The sequence below is a fragment of the Dipodomys spectabilis genome, unplaced genomic scaffold (genome assembly GCF_019054845.1).
Source record: "Dipodomys spectabilis isolate Male_0828 unplaced genomic scaffold, ASM1905484v1 ptg000049l, whole genome shotgun sequence".
Classification (NCBI taxonomy): domain Eukaryota; kingdom Metazoa; phylum Chordata; class Mammalia; order Rodentia; family Heteromyidae; genus Dipodomys; species Dipodomys spectabilis.
Genome location: NW_024870726.1, coordinates 21334 through 31515, shown reverse-complemented (window position 1 = coordinate 31515; position 10182 = coordinate 21334). Strand labels below are relative to the sequence as shown.

The 10182-nt window shown below is 50.6% G+C and overlaps 1 long non-coding RNA gene across 3 annotated transcripts; it reads right to left on the bottom strand.

The window, feature by feature from the left end:
* Positions 1-682: 682 nt before the first annotated feature.
* On the bottom strand, positions 683-4638 carry LOC122107229. Of its 3 annotated transcripts, none has more exons than XR_006147321.1 (4): positions 4423-4638; positions 4041-4307; positions 1782-1981; positions 683-939 (listed from the first exon to the last, which is right to left on the bottom strand). It is a non-coding gene; the product is annotated as an uncharacterized LOC122107229 (long non-coding RNA). The 3 variants fall into 3 exon arrangements; XR_006147323.1 differs by having other exon boundaries at positions 4176-4307; XR_006147322.1 differs by having other exon boundaries at positions 4427-4638.
* Between the last annotated feature and the right edge of the window lie 5544 nt (positions 4639-10182).

Below are 10182 nucleotides of genomic sequence, written 5' to 3'. Positions count from 1 at the left end.
TGGGATTTCGGGCCATCTTTCCCTTTTTCAATCCGAATAGTTGTTTTGTTGTTTAATGATTGGATTCAAAAGCCATGGAGTGCGCTGAACGCCTGGGCCTGATTTCATTTTCTAGAATTACCTCTGCACCTGCAGTCCAGCCCCCTTATCTAAGGTCTCATTTGACCCAGTGTGGTGGTGCATGCCTGTAATCCCCGCACTCAGGAGGATCATGAGTTTGAGGCCAGCATAGGGCAAGACAATATGACCCTGTCTCAAAAAAATAAGTAAATAAAATCGATGTCAGATTGCTGGCTTTCTTAGAGTCAGGGAGCGGTGAAGCGATGGATGGACACAGATGTCTTCTCTCCTCACTAGAACCTGTCCCCCAACACCCGAGCATCACTTCGAGGAGCCCCGTCCCACAGGGCAGAGGCCCCAGGGAAGCCCAGCCGCCCAGCCATCCTGTGCTCTGCAGACTCCAGCACCACATGAGCCTCCTGGAAATCACATCACCTTGCTGCTCACTGCTGGTACGAATTTCCATCTCTGCCCCACAGGACCCACGCCAGCCTCCCGCCACCTTTGACCCGCCCCGTGGGCTCCTCTCCCATCACGAATTTATCCCACTGCAGACTCTATCCCCGGCCCGAGAGTCCTTCTGCCTCCTCGTCCTGCCTCTGCAGATAACACAGAGGCTTGCTTGCTTTATTTATTTATTTATTTTTGAAAGGCAGAGAAAGGAAATGAATTACATGGCACGATCAGGAAGCCTTAGAAAGAGGCAAATTAAACACTTCACCCCATCATCCACCACCTTCAGGGTACAGACATGAGCTTTGGGTTTAAATAGACAAAGAATTGTGGCAGAAGGTGAAAGACAGGCATGCTTTCCTGTCTATTGCAGGTGTGGTCTGGGGTCTGAAGTAGTCCGAGGTACAGTCGAAGACAGCCCAGAATCTTCAAGAAAGAACAGAACAAAGTGAGTACTTTTCTGCTCCCCATATGAAATGTCAACTGTACTGTCAGACATCTTCTTCCTTCTCCATCTCTGGGGAAGAAATACTGCTGCGAGTAGCAAGGCCTGTCTCTCCAAGGAGCCCTAGATCCACGTCTCCTGTCCTTCAGGAGGACCCGCCGCTCTTGCTCTTCCTCTGTCCCTGTGCCCGGTGGAGCCCTGCTCACTTTCAGATAAGAACGCACACCCTGAAAACATGATGCTCCAGTGTGCACGTACATACACACACACACACACACACACACACACACACACATCACACACACACACACACACATCACACACACACACACACATCACACACACACACATCACACACACACACATCACACACACATACACACACACATCACAGCCTACTCCAGCTGTTACTCCATTCTTTGTTGAAACCAATGAATCCTCCTCCTCCTCCTCCTCCTCCTCCTCCTTCTTCTCCTTCTCCTTCTCCTTCTTCTCGTTTTGTTTTTGTCGGTTGTGGGGCCTGAACTCTAGGCCTGGCCACTGTCCCTCAGCTCTTCAGCTCAAGGCTAGTGCTCTACCACTTGAGCCACAGCACCACTTCTGGCTTTTTCCACTTATGTGGTACTGAGGAATCGAACCCAGGGCCTCAAGCATGCAAGGCAAGCACTCTACCACTGAGCCACCTTCCCAGCCCCTCTCTTTTCTTTTTAATAGTTACTTTATGCGATGACAAAAGCAATGTGTACTTATTTTTGAAAAGGCTGAAAGTAGAGAGACATATAAAAGAAAAGCGTGTCACCCCAGTGTCGGGGCCGCATCTCACCAGCAGGCGCTCCACTCTGCCGCCCGCTTCTACGCAATCCTCACAAGCACTCCTCCTACACAGCTCCGTCTCCGTGTGAGCTGTCTGGTGAGCATCTTCACATTTCCGCAAGGATTCTTCCTATGAAATCTCAGGGGCTTTAAAACCTTCTCTCTAGTGGATGAGTCTCAGTTGCTTCAAACGTTCCTGGTGTCTACTTTCTGAATTGGGCAAGAGCAATCATGTGGGTTTGTAGCCAGCCACCCTCGTGTTAGTGTTAGGTAGGATACATTTTCAAAACCTATGAACTTCTCTGATCGCTTTGATACCAGTTGCTGAGCTACTTTCTGGAAAAGCTGGTTGGTTTGCCATTGTGTGGTAGCCACTCATGGCTACCAGGCAAGAGGGAGAAGCAGCGACCTAAAGACCTCCCACCTCTGGAAGCTTTCACCACCTCTTTTTTTTTTTGTCAGTCATAGGACTTGAACTCAGGGCCTGAGCACTGTCCCTGAGCTCTTTTGCTCAAGGCTAGCACTCTCTACCACTTTGAGCCCCAGCACCACCAGTTTTCTGGTAACTGGTCATAAGAGTCTCATGAACTTTCCTGCTTGGACTGGCTTTGAGCCATGATCCTTAGATCTAAGGCTCCTGAGTAGGTAGGATTACAGGTGCGAGCCACCGGCACCCAGATCACACCAGGGAACAAGCCTTCAGGAAGATGAGGAGTTCAAGATCCAAATCAGAGGAAATAGAACGTGAATTACAGTATGGTCTCAAATGTGCAAAATGCAGATGCTGAGAGGAAAGAACGAGACACAGGGGTGGTTATTTCAGCTCAGGGTGAGGCTTTGGGAGGACCAGTGCCGGGGCTTTGGGGTAAACACTGTGACGTTGCTTGGATGCATGGTAAAAATGATTAGCTCCTGGTGGAGCTCATGTGGGTAGAGTTTGTCGCAAGCTCCTCTGAAGAGCGTATTTTTCTCTTCCTTTCTCAGTTCTTTTGAGCTGGGTTTACTTAGCAGCAATTAATTATCTCAGCTCAAGATTGGGGAAAGACAAAAAGAGGTAACAGGAATGAAAGCCAACTCCTAAAGTTGTAGAGGAAGCTACAAGACTAGAAGCAGAGAAGAGGGGCAGAGGATGGAGAAGGAAAGATCAGTGTGTGTGTGTGTGTGTGTGTGTGTGTGTGTGTGTGTGTGTGTGTAATGGCTGCCATTGCCGGTAGACTGTTGGCATTGGGATGGCCTAGCCTTTGAAGCACAGAAAGTTAGTGCTGTCAACCTTAGCTATCCCATGTGGACCCGTCAGTCACCCAAGAACACCCTCCAAGACCCTCCATGGGAGGAACTGCTCAAGATGGAGGAGAGATGCTGGGCTCCGGTGGCTCACGCCTGTCATCCTAGCTACTCAGGAGGCTGAGATCTGAGGATCACGGTTCAAAGCCAGCTGAGGCAGGTAAGTCTATGAGACTCTTATCTCCAATAAAGTACCAGAACACCGGAAGTGGCACTGTGGCTCAAGTGGTAGGGTGCTCGCCTTGAGCTGAAGAGCTGAGGGACAGCACCCAGGCCCAGAGTTCAAGCCCCATGACCGACCAAAAAGAAAAACAACTTGGAGGAGACGCACATCAGGGTGACTTGCTAGCTGCCTGGGGGTGGATGGGATGGCGGCTGGAGGCAGTCTGGATGTGAGGAGGGGGCCTTCCAGGAGGCCTGCTGGGCACTGACACCCAGAAGCAGCAGCAGTGTGGGGCCCGAGCCAGAGAGATGCAGACATTGGGGTGCATGGTTGGCAGCTACCCTGAGATGAGCCAGCTCAGCCACATCTTATTTTTATTTTTATTTTTGTTGTGGGGCTTGAACTCAGAGCCTGGGCATTGTCTCTAAGCTTTGTTGTTCAAAGCTAGTGCTCTACCACTTCTGATTTCTTTTTTGTTTTTTGGTGGTTAATTGGAGATAAGAGTTTCATGGACTTTCCTGCCTGAGCTGGTTTCGATCCACGATCCTCAGACCTCAGCCACCCTGATTAGCTGGGATTACTGGTGTGAGCCACTGGTGCCCAGCTAACCCGCATTCTCAACAGGCAAGTCTTCAGTTACTGAAAGAAACTTCATGATAATTTTAGCTCTCCTGGAATCTGCTAGGCATTGATGCTCAGTGCAATCAAGGGCCGCTTCATGTCTGCTGAAGACAGAATGTGTTCACTTGTGGATTTATTTCAGCTGTTTGGGGAGAAGTGTGGGTTGCACTTGATCCCACCTGGAGTGGAAGGACTGCTCACCTCCGCCTTGTCTCTGCCTCTTTTTTTCCCCCAAACCTGACTCCAGTGGCCCCCGGGGCCCTGTTCCTGAACTCCTGGAGGAGAAATCTTTCTGGCTTGGAGGGCAAGAGAGGCTGACTCCTTCCCATGGTGTACCATTTCTAGAAGCTTCTGGGACCAGAGTGGTGGGAAGTCCGAACTCCTCTCGCCCCAAGTCTCGCGAAGGCAGGCTACTTCTTAGTCTGGATCCTCCCGGAGTCCTCCTGGAATCCTCCCGGGCCCTGTGTCCTGGGGTAGAAGGCAAGCTTCTGTTCAACGATTCCAGTCATACTTCTTAGCAGCCCCTTCTCTGGGTGGGGCTCACATAGCACCCAAAACTGAGTACTTCCCCCCCCCAACTTACTCACGTGACGTGTTATTTCCAGCTGACAGGGTTGGATGCTCGGGTGAGGAGGGAACACAGCTCCGCCGCACGCTGTCCCTTTATCTTTCACGCCCATCATGCTCATCTTGTGGCCCAGCAGTCTCGAAAGAGGGGGTCTTGACAGCACAAGAAAAGCACAAGGTGAGGGGCCATCGCCTCCCCACTGAGTTTCTCCCTAACCCTCCCTCCCTTTCATGCCAGCGCCCCAAGTTGGCTGAGGAAGTGGGTTTTGCGGTGGGTGGAGTTCTCTAACCCAGGAAGCTGAAAGTGCCCTGCCAAGTGGGTAGGACGCAGAGCCCTCCACTTCCTGTCTTCTACGTCTCCGTGCCACGCCCGGCCTGCTGCTGTGGGTAACTCCGAGTGACAGGATGTCCCCATGCAGGGAGCTCCCAGCAGATAGCAACAGACCATGACTCAGACCCAAGGCATTCCTTTCTGACTGGAGCCCTGTACTCTGGAATGCCAAAGGGGACGTGAAGGCAGAAGTCGCAGAGCAGGATCAGAGATGTGGAAACTCAGCCCCAGGAGCCATGTCCGGGGGACAGTCGTCACACCGAGGGCAGCGGGTCCTTCGTCCCACCAGCCTCTTGAGCCGTCCGCCTGGTGTGGACGAGGCCCCGAGCCCCCTTGGCTGCCTCACACCCCTCACCTCCCGTCTCCATGGTCTGGCCTTGCTCCTGGCAATGCGCGGGGGCCCTGAGCACTCCCCTTAGATGGCACGTGGCACAGAGCTCGTTCAGCCACATTCTCTGTGTTCCAACCTGGCCTGTCCACACTGCTTCCTGTCACCCCACCACCCTCATCTGTAGGACTTGGGCCAGAAAGCTAGAGCCTCTTCCCCGCCCCACCCAGCACCCAGCACCCTCGGAGCCACTTTTGCTATGAGAGAGAATTTCCCCTTCAGTGACCACACAGCCTTTGGGCTCCACTCCAGGGCAGGTATGTGCCGAGTTCGAGATCAGGGCAGTGGCTCCATGCTCTTCTAGAACGCTGGCCCAGGATTCATAGAGGTCATTTCAGTTATATCTGTATTGACAGGAGGTCCTATTTTCTATTTTTAAAGGATTCTGTTCTGCATAGAACCCCATGCATTGTCTCCCAGAATAAGACTTTATCTGTTGGAATGGTTTAAGCAGAGGTACAAAGCTGAAATCTGGGCACAATTTCCGTTTTCTAACATAAACTTTTTTTTTTCCTGAATGGAGAATTAGGTTTGATTCTGGTTTAAGCAGATGCTGTAGTAAATTCTGAGTAATTATTAACAAGTGTGGGAGCAGGATTTGGAAATCAGTTAGTGATCTCAATCTGTGCTGTGGAGTGCTTCCACTGAACTGAGCACAGAAGTCTAATTCTGCAGAGAGAAAAACACCACGGAGTGGAGAAGATGTGGACCTGTTTTATGCGAAGCTCATGTCTTCAGTATATAATAAGATCACCATCTCCATTACACTTGGCCTTTTTCCGTCCAACTTTGGTGATTCTACTTGCTAGAAAAGAGTAAGCCAGCTTTACTGACATGCTTTTGACCAGTCAACAACAACAACAACAATAAAACATTTTAAAAAGTCAAAAGAAATTTCTTTTTTTTTTTTTGGGTCCGGTCGTGGGGCATGAACTCTGGGCCTGGGTGCTGTCCCTCAGCTCTTCAGCTCAAGGCCAGCGCTCTACCACTTGAGCCACAGCGCCACTTCCGGCTTTTTTCTTTTTGCTTATGTGGTGCTGAGGAATCGAACCCAGGGCCTCAGGCATGCAAGGCAAGCGCTCTACCACTGAGCCATCTTCCCAGCCCTCAAAAGAAATTTCTAAAACACACAAACAAACAAACAAACAAAAAAATGGCTGTGGGTGCCTCTCACAGCTCAGTCGAGGAAGAATGGCTCTCTATCAGTCCTGGGTTGTGGCCCAATTGTGTTTAAATCATTGTGTGAGCTGTTGATTGAGGTCCCGCTCTCCATTTTGTAAAAAAATCCGCTCACCACAAACTAAGTTTGTGCCCCAAAGCAAGCTAAAAGTTCATGTGCTTAATTGGCGTGATAAAGTAAAAATCTGAGATTTGTTGGAAGGCGTCCTGTCATTAGCAGAAGTTGGCAGTATTGTAGGAAAAACCCAGGACCTTTGAGTGGACAACGTGCCTCCTGCCCTTGTGATTGTATCTCCTGCTGGTGTCCCAGCCATTCTCCTTTGTGTAGCTAGGCTCTGTTGTCTCTAATCCATGTGGAGCTCATTCAGTGATGAGTCTCTCAGATCAGCTGTCTGTTGTTAAGTGACTTGTGACTGTATTTGTTGTCTGCTGCTGGCCTAACAGGCACAGGTTTGGCAGACCACACACACGTCCTCCTACAGTTCTGTCTCTGTGGAGTGGGACATGAGTCCTATTGCACTGCAATCGGAGGTGTCCAGGGTTGGATTCCTTTGGGAGATGGCTACAGGAGAACCAGTTCCATGGCCTTGGACTTCTTCAAAGCCCACACTGCAGGACCATTTCTTCTTACAACTCACTGTTCCAACTCCTTCCTCTTCCTCCTCTTCCCCCTCCTCCTCCTTCTTCTGTGTTTGAGGACCTAGTGATTACTCGGACACCCCGGGAGTATCCAAGATCATTTCCCTATTTCCAGATCAGCATCAACAACCTTAATTCACCTAGGGCGTGACCCTCCCTTTACTCTAGTAATTAGAACACAGTCCCGGGTTCCTGGGATTATTATGTGCTTTTACCATGGTACTACAGTTGGACTTACTTGGTCATGGTGACCCCCTGTTGGACCCCTGTGTTCCACAGGGAAGCCGTTGAGTTCTGAGCCTGTGTCTTTCTTGATCACTGCACCCCACCCTCCTCCAGGAGAGGTCTGGGGTCCCAGTTCCGCCCTATGCAGCTGGAACTGTTCTCTTGTTGGGGCTCTTGCCAGCTTCATCAAAGTAAACCTTCAATGTTATCTCACAGTCTATTTGCTTCCCTCCCTAACAACCCGACAGCTTGTTTTTGTGGTTTCTATGGTTTCTAAAACTCTTGCCAGTGTTCAGCCATTTTTTATGCTTCTTGGAACTTTGACGTTTTGAGTAAGTGTTCAAACGTTTCAAATGAGGACCAAGGGGTGTAGCTCAGTGGCAGAGTAGGGGCGTTGCGTGCACGAGACCCAGGGTGCAATCCCCAGCACGAAACAACAACAGAAACTTCTTTACATGAGCAGAAACAATTACAAGTCTTAGGTAATATTTTAATGAACCACAGGCAATTCAAAAGGAGCAGCCTCTCTGGAGTGAAAGGTTACAGAACTCCTGAATGCAAACCTAAGGAGCTTAATTAAGGAAGTAATTAAGCTCCCTCGGCAAGCCTCCCAGTGGTAATGTCAACAGTGATGACCAGCGTGCCCACCCCAGGGAGACCCGAGCTCAAAAGCCAGCCACACCCTGGGGAAGCCAGAGGACTCACGCCTGTGTGTCCCAGGCTTTTGTATCCACGTGCCAATTCCTCCCTGAAACAAACAATCGCCCTTGCACGTTACCAGCAATAACTGCGTGAACAGCACACCCAGCTAAGGTCTGAGGAAGGAGATTGTTGGCCGACTCTCCCTTCCCCCCGTTCCTCAAGGACTCACACGTGCAGGCTGTGGGCAGGCTTGGGGCTTCGGGTCCAGGCGGTGTGCTTACGTGGTGCCTGGGCTCTCCGCAATTCCAAGGATCACACACGGCTTGGCCTAGGTCACCCCTGAGCCTGATGCTCACCCTGTGCATCTTGAGGGAAAGCAGGACAAAGCCACCAGACCCTGGGGCGATTGACTGAAAACTCCCTGGTGACACATTGGTTTAACATGATACGGTGGTTAATTCTAGGCGTGGACTTGACAGGATTAAGGAATACCTAGAAACCTATTTCGGCTTGACGTGGGGAGTGTCTATCAGGATGTAGCTACAGGAGATGAGCACGTGCGTGGACTGGCACACCACCCTTTATGTGGCAAGGCCTGGCCCTGGGGAGGAATGGCGTCTGTGTCCATCTGTCCCCTGGCTCTGACTGTCCTCCTTCTGTTTTTGGATACTAGGCTTCCCATTCTTTGGACTCTTGCATTCTTGCAGCTCTGGGTCCTAGATTCCCCACTGCCAGCATTTGCTGGCCTCCAGCTCTAAGCCTCCTTAATCACCTGAGCCAATTTTAACGCGTTGTCTCTCCTGTAGCTACCTAGCCTGCTACAAGTCTGCCATCCCCCTGCCCAGCCTCTCTGGAGAGCCCTGACTAATGCACACAGGGTCATGAAATACCCTGAGGTGTTTCCTCCTCACCCCAGGACACGTTCCTCTCCCCTGCCTGCCCTCTCCGTGTGCCTCCACCCACTCAGTTCTCACCGCTCTTCCTGAGGCCTCTGTGGACTGCTTCTCCTGTGGTCCTTCCGTTCATGGCCTTTCATGGTTGAAAAGCTTTCAATTCTTCAAGTTCAAGTTGGTGGAAAAGAAGAATGATTCTGTGGGTCCTTGCCTAGCCGGTTGTATCCAGGCGGGGCAGACCTTTCTTCCTAGGCCTTGCAGAGGGCTAGAAGACTGGCCTCGTAGGGACTCCAGGCCCTCGGGAGGCTGGGAATGAATGGCCCTCTATGTAAGCCCCCTAGAGCTGAGTCCACGTTAGTTTGCAATCCAGCTTGCCCTCTGGTATGATCCTTGTTTAACTGCTAAGCCTGTCTTGCCTTGGCCCTGTCTCCTGTATTCTCTGCTTAGGACCATGCTTCTGGGTGGTTCATCGTTTCTATTTGTGCAATCAGTTTTAAATATTTTTTCTTTCTTTCTTTATTTTTTTTGGCCAAGTCAACACCAGCTAGGTGTTGCTGTGAGGGATGGTTTTAGATGCGATTTACATTTAGGTTGACTGACTTTCAATAAAGCAGAGGAAACTCCACACTTTGGTGTGAGCCTTATCCAAAAAAGATGGAGACACTACCTCCTCTCCCCAAGCAAATTCTCCTTCCAGACAGCCTTGGGACTTGAGCTCTATAGCATCTCCTTTTCTCTGGGCCTCCAGATGCTGGCATGCTCTGTAAGCTCTAGAGTGCCCAGCCCATATTTATTTATTTGGTTGGTTGGGTGGTTGTTTTGCCAATCTGGAGTTTGAATTCAGGACCTGGGTGCTACCCCTGAGCCTCTTGTGCTCAAGGCTGGCGCTCTACCATTTGAGCCACAGCACCACTTTTGGCTTTTTATGAATAGTTAATTGGAGAAAGAAGTCTCACAGACTTTCCTGCCCACGCTGGCTTCAAACTGTATCCTTAGATCTCAGCCTCCTGAGTAGCTAGGGTGACAGGTGTGAGCCACTGACGCCCATCCAGAGCTCACATTTATGAGAGCCCATTCCTTCAACTTAGATCACCCAGTGCTGGTGGTTCACGCCTGCCATCCTAACTACTCGAGACTGAGATCTGAGGATCAAGGTTTGAAGCCATCCTAGGCAGACAAATCAGAGAGACTCTTATCTCCAAACGATCAGTAAAAAGTCAGAATTAGTGGTGCGGTGGCTCAAGCGATAGAGCGCTCGCCTTGAGCTGAAGAGCGCAGGGACAGCACCAAGCCCAGAGTTCAAGCCCCACGACCGATCAAAAAAAAAGAAAAAAAAAAAAACTGCAGCAGAGAAAAGTCAGAATTGAGGGCTGGGAAGGTGGCTCAGTGGCAGAGCGCTTGCCTTGCAGGCTTGAGGCGCTGGGTTCGATTCCTCAGCACCACATAAGCAGAAAAAAGCCGGAAGTGGTGCTGTAGATC